The sequence below is a fragment of the Anolis sagrei genome, chromosome 2 (genome assembly GCF_037176765.1).
Source record: "Anolis sagrei isolate rAnoSag1 chromosome 2, rAnoSag1.mat, whole genome shotgun sequence".
NCBI lineage: Eukaryota > Metazoa > Chordata > Lepidosauria > Squamata > Dactyloidae > Anolis > Anolis sagrei.
The window spans coordinates 74,993,697-75,013,051 of record NC_090022.1 but is presented as its reverse complement, the minus strand read 5'-3'; positions in this window follow the sequence as shown (position 1 = coordinate 75,013,051).

The following is a 19,355-nucleotide window of genomic DNA, read 5'->3' as shown; positions in this document are numbered from 1 at the left end:
AAACTATATTTCAGCCAGCTTGCTCTATTGTCTCCCCTTATTAATAAAATTGTTCCACAAACAATTTATTTTTTAAATAAATTGGTCTCACAGTTCTTTAAATTATTAACAAATAAACAAGAGTGTCTGCATTCCTGTCTTACTTAACAGGAAATAAAAATATATGCCTGAGAGATCAGGTGCTGGTGTATACCTGACTTCCTAGATCTTTGGTAAAATCAAGAGTGATGCTAAAGAACTTGGTTTTCTGGGATGAGAAAGCACTGCTGATCAATAGTATCTTTGTGATATTTTATTTACAAAATATGCAGTGAATCTATTGAAACCAAGCAGACTCTTAAATAACAAACAACAAAATTTTGTAACAGAATCCCAAAGTGATAGCTTGTTCGCTTCTATCTGGCTTATTACAGGAAATATAGATGCAGTGTAAGTTCAACACTTGAGTCATGGGAACATAGGGAACTGCCCTTTATCCAGTATGGTCAATACTCATTGCCAGGCACTCTCTTGAATTCCAAGCAGATTTTTCCCCTTGATGTATAAGGATATACCTAGTATTTCAGGTGGTTGAGAAAGGTCACTAGGTGACATCAAACAGATCCCACTCCCAGCCTCAGAAGAAGGCAATGGCAAACCCTTTCTGAACAAATCTTGCCAAGAAAATCCCATGTTTTTTCATGGGTAGGGGCTGCTATTAGCCCATGAGAATCTTTTATTTTCTAACCAGGAATCAAGTCAGACCAGGCTTAAACAGCCCAAGCAAAGTCTAAAACATGCCAACAAGAGGTTTTGTAGAGATTTCCCCCCCATCACAATAGGAGGCTACTACCACACTATATCCAACTGATCTGATTTGGCAGGGACAATCTCAGTCATCTAACATCCCACCTTTTCAACAGCTTGAAATGTCTCTGTTAATATCTTCCTCCTCCTTTCCCCATGTCCTCAGCTTACTTCCATTGTTGCAAATTGAGTCCAAAGTATTGTCGAAGGCTTTCATGGCTGGAATCACTAGGTTCTTGTGGGTTTTTTCGGGCTATAGAGCCATGTTCTAGAGGCATTTCTCCTGATGTTTCGCCTGCATCTATGGCAAGCATCCTCAGAGGTAGTGAGTCCAAAGTGTAAAAGTAGTTGACACTTAAGCTTGACAAGGTCAAGGGGAGAGGATGGGCAAACACCTGTCCCCTCCTCACCTCTCTGAGCTCTTCCAGACAGGGCCCAAAATGCAGGCCCTGTCGGACTTTTACCTGAGACATCCAAATATGCCTCAGGTAAAACCGAAGAAATTTGAGACAAAGCAGGTAAACCTTGTTTTCTCCTGAATTACTTTGATCCTCCCTTAGGCCTGGCCTTTCCTGAAGGGTCAGTCCTCACAGCCCACCTCAGTTCTTCGGGCTTCCAAAAGCCCGGAGAACCAAGGAGGGCACCTAACCCCTACTAAAAACCTTAAAAGAAAATAAAAACTTTGGGGGCCTCCTGGAGTGTACTATGACATGCCAGGAGGTGGTGGTGGTGGGGAACCACTCCTGCCCCCCCACCTCCTGACACATCATTGGTATGTGCAGGAGGCATCCAGAGAGGCCTAATGACGGCACGGTCAGTTTTTATTTTCTTTTAAGGCTTTAGGCGCAGGGGTTGGGGCGGTCCATTCCAGTGTGGTAGTCTCTGCATTGGAATAGGGACAAACCACGGGAAAGCCCGGGTATTTTGGGTTCCCATGAGGATTTAAGTCCATAATGAAGCAGGTTTAATCCCTGTCTAGAAGCACCCTCACCCATCCCCATAGGCTTATGTTGGCTCTACTAATTTTGGCTATTTTGGCAGATGTTTCCAGTTTTTCATCTGTGAAACATTGGAGAAAATACAAAGTTCCCCCATCCCATCCCACTATCATGCTTCACAGTTGATGGTGGTTGATATAGTGACATGCTTAGCAGTTGGTAGTGGTTAGTATATATAACAGCTGGCAATCTGGTGATAGTTAAGATAGTATCATGCTTCGGAGGTTGGTTATGCTGTGAAAGGTATGGAAAGGGTTAATCTTCCTCCTTGTTGTAAAGGTCAGAGTGATCTGCATGTAAGAATTCACAGGCTGTAGTAGTGATTATTTAGGGAGGCCTGCTGAAATGGAATGCAGCTGTGATCAGCTGCATAAAAGAGCTTTGCAAGAGACTGCTATTTGGGGGAAAAGTTTCCATCATACATGGGTGTGGATGCTGGTTGGTTTTCTCCCAGGTTGTGTGGATTGTGGTATCCTGACTTGTACCCGGAACTCTTGTGCTGTAGAAGAAAATTTGGGAATTGATAAAATTCTCCATGGGTAGCTACATACAGAGAAACATTTGGGGTAACAAATGCCCTATTTCATGTCATAATAAAACTGCCTGCCTTAACAGCAAAGGAGGTCCTACTGCTTAGTGTTGCCAGTGTGAAAACTGGGGAAGGCTCCTGTACCTTTTATAGGACATCATCACATGCAGTCTGTCCCCCCCGTTTCCATGCACTTCAGAAATTGAGTTCCATGGAGCCCATTTTATGATGTCAGGACACTTCATTCATGAAGTGCATTGAAAACAGAGCCCAGAATGCCTCTTCAGGAGTCAGGTGCTACCCAATTCCAAACTGAGGCAAAAGGCGGGAGGGGAGAACAAAGAAAATGCAGAAAGAAGGTGGGATGACAAGACATCACAGAAGACAATAGGTAGGGAATGAAGTAAGGACTTCATCAGATGAGTGTAGAGTGTTATCTAACTCCAAACAGCCTTAAGGACTTCATCACATTCGCTAAAGGGTTCACCATGGATTGTGGTGAAAGAAGTGGGGCCCATGGGGGGACGACGTAGGAAACCTGTCGCCCCACGTCCCGCATTGCCTGGCTTCCTTCTTACCTAATCCCATGGGGGGAAGTGTCTGCCACCTGGCTTCCCCTGTTGTTGGCTATGCAACTTGGGAAGCCTCTTGTGTTGCTGCGGCAGTGGCATATGATGCTCCCTCTTCACTTTTACCATATAGCCTTGCTGGAAGTAGATATACATCATGGTATGGGAGCCAGCGGGTGTTCTGAGTTGCCCTTCAAAAACAGCCTTTAGACAATGTTGAAAGTAAAAGAAAAATGTTTTACTTCAGAAAACACACAGGATAAGCAAATGCAATTGAAAAGTGCAAAAGAAAACAAGGAATCTTAATCCAGACACAAACTAAAGTCTCTTACAAAGTCTCAAAAGAAACACCAATCTTCCATCAGACAACGGGCAATGAACTAAGTTCTTAGCAGCAGGCACAAAGCAGATTCCATTGGAGAGAAAACATCAGTATCAGGGTTGTTGTTACCAGCGAAAGCTGACTGCTCCTGCCTCTAATTTATAGGCCTGAATTCCCCACACAGGTGCTAAGACGTCTCCCAATTAGCTCAGTGTTTTTAGCAGTTATCATAGCTGAACACCTTCTGTGCTCTGTCTCTTTTCATCTCTCTAGAAATGTGAGCACTTTCAAACCCTTATCGTCTGATTCTTCTTCACCCTCCAATTCCTGAGCACTTCCCTGCTCCCCTTCCTCTTCCGAAGATGAGGAATCCTTAACAGTGGGCTCCGTGGAAAAAGTGAAGAGGGATCCTCATACAACAGGCAATTTTGTCTGTCTGATGCGGTCATAAGATGGGAGAAAGCAGAAGAAAGATTTACCTGTTGTGGGATGGCTGGCAATCCCTCAAGATAAGAACAGATGGTAGAGAATGGGGTAAGATGGTTCCCTCCATGTTCCTCCGCTTTCCCCCATTTCCCCCCACTTCATCTGATGAAGTCCTAAGATGGTTCCCCTCACTTTTCCCTGCTATCTCCCAGCTAATGGGATAAGGTCCATGGTTGCGTAGAAGAGGAAATTTCAGCAGGAGTTGCTTGTTATCTGCAGCCCCTGTTGAAATGCCTTCTTCTACAAAACTACTGAAGTTTCAGGAACCCTCTGCCGTTTTCACTCTGGCAGCCTTCCGCTTCTCTGTTCCACCTGTCGCCATGTTAGCGCTTTCCCCATGATGAGGTGTTGGAGACAAGCTGTCAAAGGAGAGGTTTATTTCTGTTTGTTCTTACACTCAGTGCCGCATCCGTTAAGGCAGCGGAGCACCTATTGCCTCCCTCTGTCAGACACTGCTCTTCGTTTTCAAAAGGATTTACGTTTCAGGCAGCATATTAAAAGAGTTGGAGCCACACACAGTTTTAAATGACAGCGAAGAAGGGTGGAAGCTTGTAAAATGGCAACCCACTCTTCTTGGAGAAATGAAGTAACTGGGCATCAATTACTGAGTGCCAGTTCTTTTGACCAATAGTACCTGGCACCATTTTGTTTGGTTTAGTTTAGTTTGTTATTTATTGCTATTTCTTAACACACTGTCAAAACTGTTTCCTGTTTTGCTTCCTAAACCTTCCATCCATCCTAGAAAAATACCCTTCCGTACTCCAAAAGAAGAATAGCTTTTTAAAGGTTTTAATGGGGTAGGAACAAGATGAGGAAATTTCCCAGGATGATGTGAAAAGCATTTTAATGTCCTGAAGATATATTTGCATGAGAAAGCAGAGCATATGTGACAACTTTTTAATTCATTATAATAAAGCAGAGATATAAGTCTTATGAAGGCTGACGTCCTGCAAAAATAGTTTCAAAGTCTCTTTTTTCCCAAACCCATTATTAAGAGCACATAGGAATCTATCAACTCAGCTAAAAATAACCCCGTTTATAGTTTAGAAAGGTCATACAAATTGCTGCAGCAAATCTTTTGAACATACTTCCCTGAAAAATTAGCATAAATCAGATGTAGCGAAGCAGTGCTATGTGCCTGAAACTAATAATATGCAAGGCAATTGTCATGTATAGGCTCAGATATAAGCTTACCACAAAATGGCTTAGCTTTACATTTACCTTCAGACATGAGACCTAGCTCTTGTTAGAGCTCACTAATCATGGCATGAGGGAGAAAACCAAATTGGGAATACGAATATCTGCCTGTCTGTCTAGATAAACTCTCTCTCTAATATTTACGCACAGAAATCTGCATTCTGCGTCACTTAATGGTCTATGGTATCTGTTGAAATCTAATTCCATATGTTGGAAACAGATAGGTTCCCCCAGTTATGCTATTTAAAAAGCAATGTAGATCATCATATGTAAGTTTGACAAATAGATGGATTACGATTCCGTTATATACGATTTTATGCTTCCCTTCATGTGGGAAATTATGTTCAAAAGTAAATCTATGTTTCACCAGAAAAAAAGGAGCCAATGTAAAAAGATGTTTCAATTTGCAAACTTTCAGCTTGGAAGGCTTAGGAAATTACTGGAACACACCATGAAAATGGATTCTTCATGATTCAATGCAACATGTACCATTTGTGATGGAGATGTTTCTAAGACAATTGTGGAAGCAAAATCACCGTATATAATTCTGTGCTCCTACACTTATTTGGGAACGTACACCATTGAACTCAAAGGGATTTGTTCCATTAGATACTTACAAAATCCCCCTGTTTTAAAGAGATCAACCTGAAGCTTGGCAGAAAGTTAATACTGAATGGGAAGTCAACATAGATTAGATTAAACACAGTTGTTACTTCTGATTAAACCCCATTGAATAAATGGTATTTGCACGTGTCTTGTCTTAATATTTCCAATTCATTCAATGGGTGTATTCAAAAGACCTCTTCACATGGGGTTAAATTTGGTGGCATGCACCAATTTTAGCCCCGATCACTCACTGCGCCGGCCAGCTTCCATCAGATGATGCCGGTGTGGCTCCATGGGTGAAGGAAGGCGGAGTTGGCACATGTTGCTTCCAGGGCAATGTGGGAGGGCTCCTGTGTTGCAATTGGAATCCATGGGGGGAAGTCACACACTCCACGTGCATTCACACTTCCCCCCATCTGATTGTTCTCTGATGGAGCTGGGTGATGTGGGGCGTGGGGCATTGGATTCCCCATATCCTTGTATGAAGCGGGAGCACCTCCGGTGGCTCTGTGACAAGGTTGTAACTGAGATCAGGGTTTCTTTTAGCGTGGTGGAATACTGTGCCACCAACATGGGAGCCTCCCCATGTTCCATTTGGAACAATAGGGCTACTGTGGGGACAAGCTTCGTGGCAATGCTTCCTTACGTGCGATGGGGAAGTGTCACTGCAGTCTGGGCAGGGTGTGGGGTGCTAATGCTGCCTAGGGAGCCAGCTGTCACTTTTCCCATTCAAAAAGCCAGAACTGCCACCACGGAGGAGAGAGCAGAGGGGATCAGTGCTTCTTTGAGGTTCTCCCAGACTGAACCAAGTTCTTGTCTTTCACCACTGAACTCAGAGAAGGGGATGGTTCCTTTTTTGATAAGAGTTAAGGTATACTATTTGCATTGGCCCGTTGATATTTTGACTAGGTTTTAGTGTGGCAATTTTTGATTAAAAGTTCAAAACTTATACATAAGTATGTACATATGTTTACACTCTGTTGTGATAGTCCAGTGTGGGTGTATAATTTAAACTGTACAATTGGTCTGAATTCAAAGTGCAGGTTATTACCTACAAAGCCCTACACAGTTTGGGTCCAGCCTATTTTTGTGACTGCATCTAACCTTATGAACCGGTGCAGGCTATAAGATCTGCCGAGGAGGCCCTTCTCTTGGTCCCACCTCTGACTCAAGTGGGGACGAGGGAGAGGGTCTTCTCAGTGATGTCTCTCCTGACTCTGGAACACCCTCCCCAGGGAACTTAGGCAAGCCCCCAGACATTTTCAAAAAGAGCTAAAAATGTGTTTTTTCAGCAGGCCTTAAGACAGTAGACTGAGTGCCCAATTTCTTTAGCACTTTATCTACATTCTGATTGGTATACAGTTGGGACACTAAATCAATTGTATGGATCTTTTAAAAACAATGGCCATAGCCACATTTTACCAATTTTATTTAATAGAGGTTACTTCTGTTAAATTTATATATCTGGTTTTATGTGAAATTGTTGTTGATTTTATTTGTTCATGCATTGCATTTTATGTGTTGTATAGCACCATCGTATGCTTTTTTGTAAGCTGCCCTGAATCCCTCTGGGAGATGGTGGCGAGATATAAATCATTTTTATATAATTATAATCACAGTTGCTCATGTGTTGTTGTTTTTTCTTGTCCATCTCTCCCAGAAATAATAACTACTGGCATTATTTAGTTATCTCTCCCCAACTCCTGGTAGTAACTAATTAACTTATTCTACAATTATATTGGCAGATTATTCACTACAATTTACTACTATTTATACTCACATTTTAATATATGTATTAATGTCTCCAACTTTTCACTTAAAGACACAAAGTGACATTTCATTAAGGCCAAACAACTGAAAGAAAGCAACTTGTCTAGGGCCTGAGTGCCAAAATTCCTTGACAGGTATCAGCCTCCATTACATAAATGTCATTTTGGAGAGAAAGCCAGTGCCTATGCTTTCAAGTGACATGTGAGGCACCATTTAGCAGTTTATCAGCTGGCAGATATTTCTTACTTTCCAGGGAATATGATGATGAGCCTGTTAATCTTCCCCGGCTGTCCAAGGAGGTTATATGGCAGACATAAAAATAAAAAATGAGAAAAGAGCATCTTGGTCAATATTTTTTTCATTTAATATGATATTGCCAGGCTGCTGAACAACTGATAAGGAACAACTGAGTGGGTGAGTGAGGAATGGTGGCAAAGTTTAAATTGGCACAACCCTAGATTGATATGGTTGGAGTAGGGAAAGAGTAATGCAACTTAAAAAACCCCCAATTTAAATGGTTGATTTAGGTGATAACAGCCGAGTTCCTCCAGGATTCACTTTTGATGAAAAGCAACTCTTTCCTTTCTGTAGACTGTACAGCAATGTAAATACATTAATGAAATGGAAACAAATGAAGTGTCAGCAGTGTACCGCAGGAAAGCTATAAACTGTAAAAGCTTTTCTGCAGCAAAATAAATAGACACAATGCATAATATTTTAAACTAGAATTCCTAGGAATGCACACACACACGCTTTCTAATTCCCCCTGCCCTCAAATATGATGCCTGACATTTCCTTGAGACTGCATTACAACTTCCTTTGCTACATGGCACATTTTCTGTTCCGTATAGTCTTGTTGTTATTGATGTTCGTGTTCAGGAGAACTTATTAAATAAATAATGACTGCCTCAGCTTGTTCCCTTTTTAATGTTCAATTCATCAGATTTTCTGTACACATAGTGAAAAAGAAAGAAGATAGGAATAGAATAAAAGAAAATGGAACAGATGTATGATTTTCAGTTCAATAAATTATCAGTACCTGGCAATAATACTGAAGTGCATCCCCAATAAGAGTGGTTCTACTGGGGGTCATTCAAAGGGCCTGTCTAGCCTAGCCTTTTGGTTGCCGTGGTGGCCAGCCTGAGTTGCTTTGGGAAGTTCTAGATGGTTTTTGAACACAATCAGCCCCATTGTTGCTTCCTAGAATCAAGAATTCAGTGGCATATTCTATTCTTTCTCTGAATATGGATTTTCCATTGTTGTGACTAAGGACCTCATGAGACGGAGGTTCATAAGCTGGGGGACAGCAGGGGATACCATGCAGCAGCATGGAAAACCCTTTACCTTCACACAATGTTTTCCAGATGCCCCTGGCTTCCTCCTGTGTTGTCCCCAGCTTACTGAATGAGAACACTGGTGGTCACCCATGTTCCGACCATGCTGCCGAGACGGAGGCAGGACAGAGTCCCTTTATCATGTGATGGGCTCCATCAGGCTCTATCCTGACTGCATCTCAGCAGCATCCTAGGATGGGGAAAAAAGCCACAACTGATGAAGTCGTCATAGCCTTTCTGCCATGAATTTGCTTGATTCTGCAAGCCAGAGGCAACACTTTATCTGGTGGCAGTAAGTTTCTCAAAATGTTGCATTGGAATAGCCTTATGCTTTTCTCCCCAGAGATGTAACCTATGAGACAGCACAATGACTTTCTATGACTTTCCTGTTTTGGACTGCAACTCCCATAATATATTATCATTGGAGATGATAGCTGAAGTTGATGGTAGATAAACACCAGAGGACATCAGGCTGGGGGCAAGCCGTTCTAGTATGTTTGTATTATTTTTCCTAACTCTGATTGTAATCTTTCACCTGTGAATCTTTTATGTCCATAATAAATGAGAAGCAATTTAATGTCCTGCATTTTCTCCTGTGTGTTTTGAACACACAGGTGGAAATGTGTCCAGGATCTTTATCCTCACAATAAATACACAAGGTAGGAATATCTGGCCCATGGATTATTTAATCCGAAGCATGTTGTCTGGGTTTTATAACAATTACAATTTCCCCACATAGACCCCAATATGCTATCTTTCTGTGGCATTGTGGGAAATTAAGGTAACAATGTGATTTTTTCACATTCCTGTATGGCAGGGACCCTCAAACTTTTTAAACAGAGGGCCAGGTCACAGTCCCTCAAACTGTTGGAGGGCTGGCTTATAATTTGAAAAAACATGAATGAATTCCTATGCACACTGCACATATCTTATTTGTAGTGCTAAAAACACTTAAAAATACAATAATTAAAATGAAGAACAAATTTAACAAATATAAACTTATTACTATTTCAATGGGAAATGTGGGCCTTCTTTTGGCTGATGAGATATGATTGTTGTTGTTGTTGTTTTTGTATGCTTTCAAGGCATTTCAGATTTAGGTTGACCCTGAGTGAGGGCCGGGTAAATTATCTTGGAGGGCCGTATCCGGCCCCCGGGCCTTAGTTTGGGGATTTAACCCATTGCGCCTCTGGGGGCTCCTTTTATAAATATGACATTGTTGAACAGAAGGAACCATTGTCACCTCCTATTTACACTTTGTTTCATATACAGATATCTCTGCAGAATGGGCACAAGTACTCCCCAAGTTTTTTTCTTCCTCTCCTTCTTTTCTTGATTTTCCTCAGACATCTTCCTCTTTTTCTTCCTTCCTTTTTCATTCCTCCCTCTCCTTTCTCTTTCCTTCTTTTTCTTTTACCTTCTCTCTCCTCACACCTTTCCCCTTTCCGTTTTCTTTCTTTCCCCTTTCTGTCTTCATTCTCCATTCCTTTCCCTCCCTCCCTTTGTTCCTTCCTTTCCTTCTCCCTCCCTTCCCTCCTTCATATCTTTTATCCTTTCATTTCTCTTTCTTCCCTCATTTTTCTTTCTTCTCTTCCCCTCCCCCTTCTTTTATTCCCCTCAAATATGTTACCTAGCAACAACCAGTCCACTTCACCCCCTTTGACTCCCAGTCACATGACAGAGGACCACTTCACCTAGCTACAGTCAACCCACATTGTTCCCTTTCTTTCCCTCTACACTGGTCCCAAAGGGGGTGGTTTTTTAAATTCCACCCCTCAATTATTTTAAGTTGGATGATGAAGGGTTTGTGTGCCAAGTTAGGTCCAGATTCAACAAGTCACGTAGGAGCCTTTGTGGTACAAACCAATGAACCAACATACATACATTGACTTTTGTATATAGAGATGTTCTCATTGGAGGTTTAAGGATAAGTAGAAATTGTGGAATGTATAGACCTGGCTTGCTGATATACCTTGGCATATCCAAAAGCAAAGTGCTCTAAGGCACTGAGCTGATATTGGCAGAGGTGAGATATTCATGAACCCAGCAGTGCCATTTCACAAGATTTTTCATTCACAACTCTCTAAAAGCGCTTCTACTTCTTTTGAGTTGAAGACAAGCCATCTGTGAGAATTCTAATATGGGTCATATGCTAATAAATGGGTTATTACAAGATTTTAAAGTTGATTTACTGCTAAAAATCTCTTATAGAACCATCTGTCTTGGTACATCAGTTCCTAAATATAACTCAACCTTGGATTTATTTGATTATTTTTGTTTCGTTGTTGAGTGATTTTTGTATTGTGATTTATTGAGGAAAAAAGTTCTAGCAGTGTGCCAGATAATGAGCAGCATATATAACAAAGTCAATAAACAGACAAAAGAAGAGTGCTATCATAATAAAAACAATATCAAGATCTAGCCCAGTTTACAATTTCAAATGAAGACACAACAATTCAAAAGCTTTCAGAAAAAGAGTGGTCTCTAGTCACTTTTGCAAAGACAGCAAGAAGAGTGATCTTTTGATGTTGGATGTGACATAGATGTGGTACCAAGCCTTTTGATAGTAACTCTCAGTGCAATAAGTGACTATGGAATAGTGCAATTTACGACTGGAATAGCTCCTCGAATATGCCTTTGTGTGCTGTTGCACGCTGGGCCTGTGTATATGACTGTAGACAGGACATAAATTCTGTGTGTCCAACGGGACGCCGGGGCTGCCTCGGATTAAAGGCCCTTGGACCTCCCCAAAACAAAGTTCTGTAGAGGCTTAAAGTAAGTCCAACAAAGTTCTTTATTGATGAAAAACAAACAGGTACTTTAAAGTTTTCTTAACAGTCTATAGGCTCTTGCAATCTTGTTCACTGGGAACAGGCACTATCTTCTTAACTGTAATTAACTAATGGGGAAATCCTTAACTTCTAATCTGGGCAGTCTGTACTTGCCTCTGTTGGCGTGGAGCCCCTGCACCCGGTACCAAATTGTCATGGAAGAAAAAACTAATGAGCCATTCTGAACTGTCCTATAAGGGGGGTGATTTCTCAATGTGATGGGGTTGATTGCTGGAGTTCCCTCCTTTCAGGATACTTCTGCCTCTTTTTAACCATGGAGGGCTATGCATGACACCCAAAAGTATTGTCGAAGGCTTTCATGGCTGGAATCACTGGGTTGTTGTATGTTTTTTCGGGCTATATGGCCAGGCACTTCCAGGCTATCAAATGCTAATCAGGGTGGTCAGTTGAAACATTCACACCTAGCTCCAGCAGACAAGAGTCCTTTGTCCCACCCCGGTCATTCCACAGATATATAAACCCTTTTTCCTAGTTCCAACAGACCTCACTACCTCTGAGGATGCTTGCCATAGATGCAGGCGAAACGTCAGGAGAGAATGCCTCTAGAACATGGCCATATAGCCCGAAAAAACCTACAACAACCCAGCCAAAAGTAGTTTAAGTCATGTGATGAGCTCAGTGCCTCTCCATTCTTGAAAAGAGGCTGAAGTGTCCTACGACTGGGAAATTTCTCAACCTATTTGTTGATCACAGCCCATTTCAAATATGAGTACGTGGAGTGATCTCTCAGTTGGCAGGTTATTATAAACCTTCTTATATGGGAAGGTGGAATCAGTGGGGTGAGATGAAAGTGAAATGCATTAAGTAAAAGCACTTTTAACTGTTGTTAACTGCCATCAGGTCAACTTATGGAGAACTCATGATGGAAGACCTTCAGGTGTTGTGAGTCAGCATTCTGACACCATACCTACTACTAGTAGTAGGAGAAGAAGAAGGAGTGATGCAGAAACAGAGGAGAATCAGCGCCAGCTGAAATGCATTCGTGACATCTTTCTGGCTCCCAGTGATGAAGAAGACTTTGTAGGATTCAGGCCAGAGGAAGCTATGGAAGCAGATTACAGGGGAGTGAAGAGAGTGGCTAGTGATTCTGGCAGTGAGAGTGACACTATGTCTAAGAGGCTTAGAGACACAGCAGATAACTCCAGTGATAGTGAGGATGAGTTGGAAGAGGCTGTAGACTGGACTCTTGTTCAGAACATTAGAGACATTTGCAATCAAGCAACATCAAGTGATGATTTTGAAGGTTTTAGGGATAATGGGAATGAGAGTACTGATTGGCAGGATCAGGCACTAGAGCAAAGGTGGCAGGCTTGGCGTGGTGTAGATGCTTCAGCTGCGGGAGCAGAATCAGATGCAAGCAATGAATCTCATTCTTCTGATAGTGAATAAAATGAGCACTCTGGGACCTATTCCTTTGCAGACGACAAAGTGTTGTTTCGTGTTCTCTGCCTAATCTTGTTTTGGATTCCCAGTATCCTGTTTTCCCTGCCATGCCTCGGACCTTGGAACCGTCGCTTGTGAGTGTACATCTGGCTTCTTGACCCTTGGAACTGACTGACTACACGTTTGCCTACCGGATTTTGCTCCATGCCTTGCAACCCTTAAAGACTGTTTGTTTTGTATTCTGCTCCTAGTTCATCGTATCTCCTGTTATTTCTTGGCTGCAATTCAAGCCTGCTTATCTAGCGTTTTGTGTTCCTGTTTAAATACATCCTTTGAACTGTTTGCACTGACTTTTAAAGTGCCTTATTAAGTTTGTTTTGCATTAAAATACTACTATTTTGCACCTCAACTGCTGTTTAAGACATTCTGTGTTCTGTGGGTCACGACATCAGGTCTCTTTATTCTTAACAGTCTTGCTCAGTTCTTGCACACTCAGGCCAGCCGTGGTTTCCTAGATTGAGACTATTCACTTGGAATGCAGTCTTCTTCTTTTCCTCCTGCCTCTACCCTACTAAGAATCATTGTCTTTTCTAGTGAGTCATACCTTCTCATGATATGTCCAAAGTACAACAGTTTCAGTTTAGTCATCTTTGTTTTTAGGGGGAGTTGAGGCTTGATTTGCTCTAGGACCCATTCATTTGTCTTGTTAATGGCCCATAGTATCTGTAGAACTCCCCACCAGCATTTCAAATGTGTGGATTTCTTCATGGTCCAGCTTTCAGTAGCAATAACTGATGAACACATTTATTGTAATGGAAAAATAAATAGGATAAAGAAAGCTAATATTGTTGGTTAAAATAAAATATTTAATGTGTATTGCTAAAAAAAGCTGGACCTTTATTTTCTCTTCTGCAGTTCCTGATGTTGCACTATTTTCCCTCTGCAATTTTTGTTGGCTGTGAATCAGATCACAGTGTGCCGTCTGCAGAGCTTGCTGTGATTTTCTCATTGATGTCTAAGTTTTCACTGTGAGTAAAATAAATAAATAAATCTGAGGGTAAAAGATTAAAATACTGCAACCAAAAACTTCTCTATGTGATACATTGTCATTAGGATTAAGGTTATAACCAGTCTGTCTAGTAATAGCAAGGTGAAGGTCTTTTTCACATAATTCCTCTCTTTCTGTTTATCCCCATAAAAGCTTGTTAGGTAGGTTAGGCTGAGGCGTAGCATCTGACTCAGTTCAGCTGATTAGCTTTGTAACTAAGCAGGGATCTGAAGTTGGATCCTCTGTTCCAAATCTGCAACTGTAAATGTTATTCTCTGCTGGCTACATATACTGTAGATGGTGCTAAGGCAGAAAGAGTGCATCTACACCATAGAATGAATGTAGTTGGACACCACTTTAAATGCTTTTGAATTGTGGGTGTTGTAGTTGTACAAGGTATTCAGCCTTTTTTTGCCAAACAGTGTTGGTACCTCGTCCCAGGATTCCATAGCATTGCGCCATTGCCATAAAGTGGTGTCAAACTACATTCATTCTACTGTGTAGATGCACCTATAGTGGTAGAAAAACCAATTTAACAATTAAAGTACTCAATTTGGACAAAGTATAAATGGCACAGTATAATTACTCTGCATGCTATACACATTTGCATAATATGGACAGGCTATCTAGATTTGGAAAGTTAGAATATGGCAATTCTAGCTGAAACACCCTCCAATCACTTCGTTGAGAAAATAAGCATAGTTTTGATTTTTCAGGTTAGCAACTAAAACTCAAAATATTAGCACTCTTGACATCTCTGAACTGTTTTCTTGGGTGGCTGTGTTTTAGGACAAGATGTGTATGTTGTCTGGGTACATTGTGATGAAATTTTATCTATTAAGATGACAGTGTGGTAAGTTTCTCTCCAGATGCAACACAATGTCTCCTAAAATAAACAAAGGATCTCAAGATGCTTTAAGGCTAGGAATGTGCTAGTAAAGCAGGAAGAGTCATACCTAAGTTGGGAATAGGGCGTTGTGGATTGGCACATGACCTCCTGTCTCTTGCACACAGGTGTTTGGGTCACATTGATGTCTGAATGTTTCTTTCATGTAAATATACGAATTTTCTTTACATTGTGAAGCCTTCCCAGGGGCAATGAGAGCTATTGTGTTAAGTAATCTGGGACTTTCTTTCTCCCCCCCCCCCCACCCAGTGGAAAAGAAAAACATTGCCTTGGCAACCAGCCATCTCTTTTTCTCTTTCTTCAATTCCCTATTGCAGTCTCAGAGGAAAGGTCTAGCAATTCATTTTATTTTATATATCTCTAAGCTTTCCCCCTTCTTCGAAAGTAATAGGTTCTGGAATGCTTGCGATGGCAAAGAATGAAACACGTACTTTCTGTCTCAGACTACTTTACCTGATTTTGTGATTTTTTTTTGAAATGAAAGAGTCCTAGCAACAGATGCTGTTGATCTGGACCTGGCCCACTACCAAACATCTTCATTTTGTGGGCAGGCATTTAAGGGCAGGGTTGGATAATACAAAGAAGGCCCTACAGCATGATATCACTGCCTTGCAAGCTTTCAAACTTTTCCTGGGGTCTGCATGTATGGGCAAGGGAGCTGGCAATTGAATTAGGTGGCATTGTGTCCTTTGTTTTGCTAACCATGGGGCGGGGGGGGGGGGGGGGAGAACTTGAAGTGAGGAGGAGAGTTGTGGGTGCTTCTATAACTGCATCCGTACAATCTCTGTGTCAATGAGTTATGTTCCAAGACTTTGGAGAAAGGGCAAAAGATACTCAGTGTGCAGATGTGAGATTAAAATAGCATTCTTTGCAAAATTAAGCAGAGAGAAGATTTAGGCTGCAAAAAAAAGGTTTGTAATTTTTTTAAAAATGCAAATCTTATGTGGTCATCACCCATAGCTAGCAAGAAATTTCACACTTTCTTGACAGGCCAGAAAGAGCATTGTGGGGCACTCTGGAGCAGCATCACTGAGAGCTACTTTCTGTGTTTGGGAGCTGGATGGTGGCTGCATAGTGTGGCCCCAAACGGTACTGGTGGCTAGATGGCAGCTGCACTGCCGAGTGACATACGAATTGGTTTGGTGCTCCTCAACTGTGACACTTACCTTACTCAATGTGGTGTTTATGGTGCCCATTGGGCACGAAAATGGTTCTGTTCATCACTTGATGCTGGAGTGGTGATATCCAGAGTGATGAGGAAACATGGGAGGGCGGGGGAGGTGAATTCTTATCTGCTCCTCATGATCAGCTCATTGCTCTGGACATCATCACTCCAGGCACTGAGTAATGAACCACACTACTGGTATTCCTGTGTCCACTGGGCCCCACAAACACTGGATCAAGGGGGCAAGGTAGGGGCCATTCTCTATTTTTGGACTGCCTGATCCTGGGGAGAGCAGGATAGTGGTTTAACTAGCTATGGACACTTCCTGAACAGGAAGCAGCATAGTTGATTCCACATGCCTGAAATCATGGCTAACTCTGGAATTTGGAGGAACGTTGTGGGATTGTGAGCTATTGATGGGGTTTCTCTGTGAATAGAGAGGGACAGGAGAAAAACAGGGAGTGGGCACTCTCTCCAGTATTGATGTGAATATTTCCCATCTATCTGGTTTAATCTAACTAGTTTTAAATACCATCTTCATATTATGTTATAATAATTTTCTTTAATTCTTATAAACATATTTTTGAAGTGTGCATATTCCATATTTTTTTCCATTTTTGAATATTCAGAGTTCTTTCGGAGTCTAATTCCCATATTTCTCAGTAATAGTTTATAAATATAACTTATTGTACCTTTTATTATTTCATTTTCTAGTTTAGTTTCTCTTGGGATAATTATCTTATCCAATTTTGTGTATTCTCTAGCTCTCTTATATTTATATTCTCCACTTCTCTTATATTTATTTTGTATATCGATGGACCATTTTTCCAGTTGTAAGCACTTATACCATGCTATTTTACCTCCTAATAATTGATCTTTTTTATTCTTTCTATACTTGTTATCTTTAAATCTCAATCTTTTATTTTAATTATTTCTCTTCTTTTAAATTCTTCTTTTAGTTCTTTGTTTAAGTTTACAGGGAAATTTTCTATAATCAATACCAGTGTTAATATAAACACTTTAATAAAAAATATTTAAAAAAAATACCAGTGTTAAGGGTGAAATACCTGGTGTCAGCTTTATTTTATATTTCATAGAATCATAGAGTTGGAAGAGACCTTGTGAGCCATCCAGTCCAACCCCCTGCCAAGAAGTAGGAAAATCACATTCAAAACACCCCCAACAGATGGCCATCCACCCCAGCTTAAAAGTCTCCAAAAAGGAACCTCCACCACACTCCGTCCGAGGCAGAGAGTCCCACTGCTGAACAGCTCTCAGTGTTAGGAAGTTGTTTGTCATGTTCAGATGGAATCTCCTTTCTTGTAGTATGAAGCCATTGTCCTGTGTCCTAGTCTCCAGAGCAGCAGAAAAAAAGCTTGCTCCCACCTCCCTATGACTTCCCTCACATATTTATACATGGCTATCATGTCTCCTCTTCTTTAGCCTTCTCTTCTTCAGGCTAAACATGCCCAGCTCTTTAAGCCACTCCTCACAGGGCTTTTCCTCCAGACCCTTGATCATTTTAGTTGCTCTCCTCTGGACACATATCCTTTCAATTGTGGTGCCCAGAAATGGACATAGTATTCCAGGTGTGGTCTAACCAAGGCGGAATAGAGGGGTAGTATGACTTCCCTGGATCTAGACACTATACTCCTATTGATGCAGGCCAAAATCCCATTGGCTTTTTTTTTTGCCACCACATGACATTGTTGGCTCATGTTTAACTTGTTGTCCATGACGACTCCAAGATCTTTTTCATGCGTACTGCTGTCGAGCCAGACATCCCCCATTCTGTATCTTTGCATTTTATTTTTTTCTTTCTAAATGAAGTATCTTGCATTTGTTCCTGTTGAACTTCATTTTGTTAGTTTTGGCCCATCTATCTGTTAATATTGTTTTGAATTCTGCTCCTGACTTCTGGGGTATTTCCTCCAGATTTCCAAAACATTTTTAAAGAAGGAATTACTTAACTTGTTTTAACATTTTATAGCCTCCATTTTTATCTAGAAAAAAAATACTCTAATTTCAAATCTCATCTTTTATCATCTTCTAACCACTCCAGATTTCCTTGCTTTGCTAAACCTTCTACTATGTATCTTATTTGATTGGCTTGGTACTATAACTTAATGTTTGGGAGGTCTAAGTCCCCTTCTTTTTGTGGTCTATACCATGTGCTTTTATTTATTCTGGCTTTTTATTTCCATTACAATAAAAGTTTAACATATTTTGCAGGTTTTAAAATTCTTGATTGGAGATTTTTATAGGTAGCATTCTAAATAAGAAATTTAATTTAGGCAACAATTTCATTTTAACCAAACCAAACCAAACCAAACATTTTAAATTTAGCAGATTCTGATAATTTAGTATTCACTTCTTTCTTAGTTTGGTAAAATTATTTATCTCGAAATTTTCTAAGGTGCCAATGTTTTCTAAGCAAAAGATGTGGAACCTCTTGCCTTCATTGTCCTCTCCAGGATTTTTAGTCCCTTCCCACATTGCCTGACTTTGTGGTATAATTAATCTTGTGCTTGCTGCAACATGCAGTTGTGTGGTGCCAAATGGAAAGGAGGAACTGCCAGAAACAGTCTTGCACTCTGTAAATAACTGGGTGATGACTCCCTGTTGTGAAAATCACACTCTCTATAAGAAGCTGGGAGGCAACTACAACCTGGGTGTGAAAGGCAGGGAAAGAAGAGTTAGTCTGTAGCTGGTCGGTGTCTATGTACCTCATCACATTAAGTTGTCTTATGGGTGAGAGCGGGGGGTTTCTCCAGGCATTGCAGCGAATAGATCGGGCAGCAAGGAAATCCGTTGCCCCGCACCCTGCATTGCCTGCAGTACTTCTTTCCCCACCACACGGGGAAAAGCTGCAACCCTTGCACTTGCCCCATTTTTGGAAACAAGAACACAAGAAACGCCCCATGTTCTTGCTGCTTCCTCATGCAACGCTTTCAGCACAGTTCAGATATGGAGCCCCACCACAAGTAGCTGTACTTTGTTTGATATGATCCAGCAGGATCTGTCCCAAAATTGTGCTGAAAGCATCATATGATGGGTAGATTTGTCTGTGTGATGAAATCCCAAATGAGAGCATAGAGGGGAAAAGGAGAAGTGTAGGGGAAATAAAGTCAAACTAGGAGTTTAGAGATGGATCTTGTTAGTGGCCCACAGCAAGGTAATTACCTGGTTGCTATTATCTTGTAGCCAGTCCTCTCCTGGCACATAGAAATGACATGCCAGGAGAAAAGGGGGGGGGGGTGAAGAGTGATTTTCCTCCCCCCCCTTAATTTCTATGTGCAGCAAGGTAATGGTGGCTGGGTAAATAATTTTTTACTTTTTAGGGTTTTTAAAGGGGTTTTGGGGAGGGGATAGGAGCTGTTTTGGGTTTTCCACGCTCCAGGCA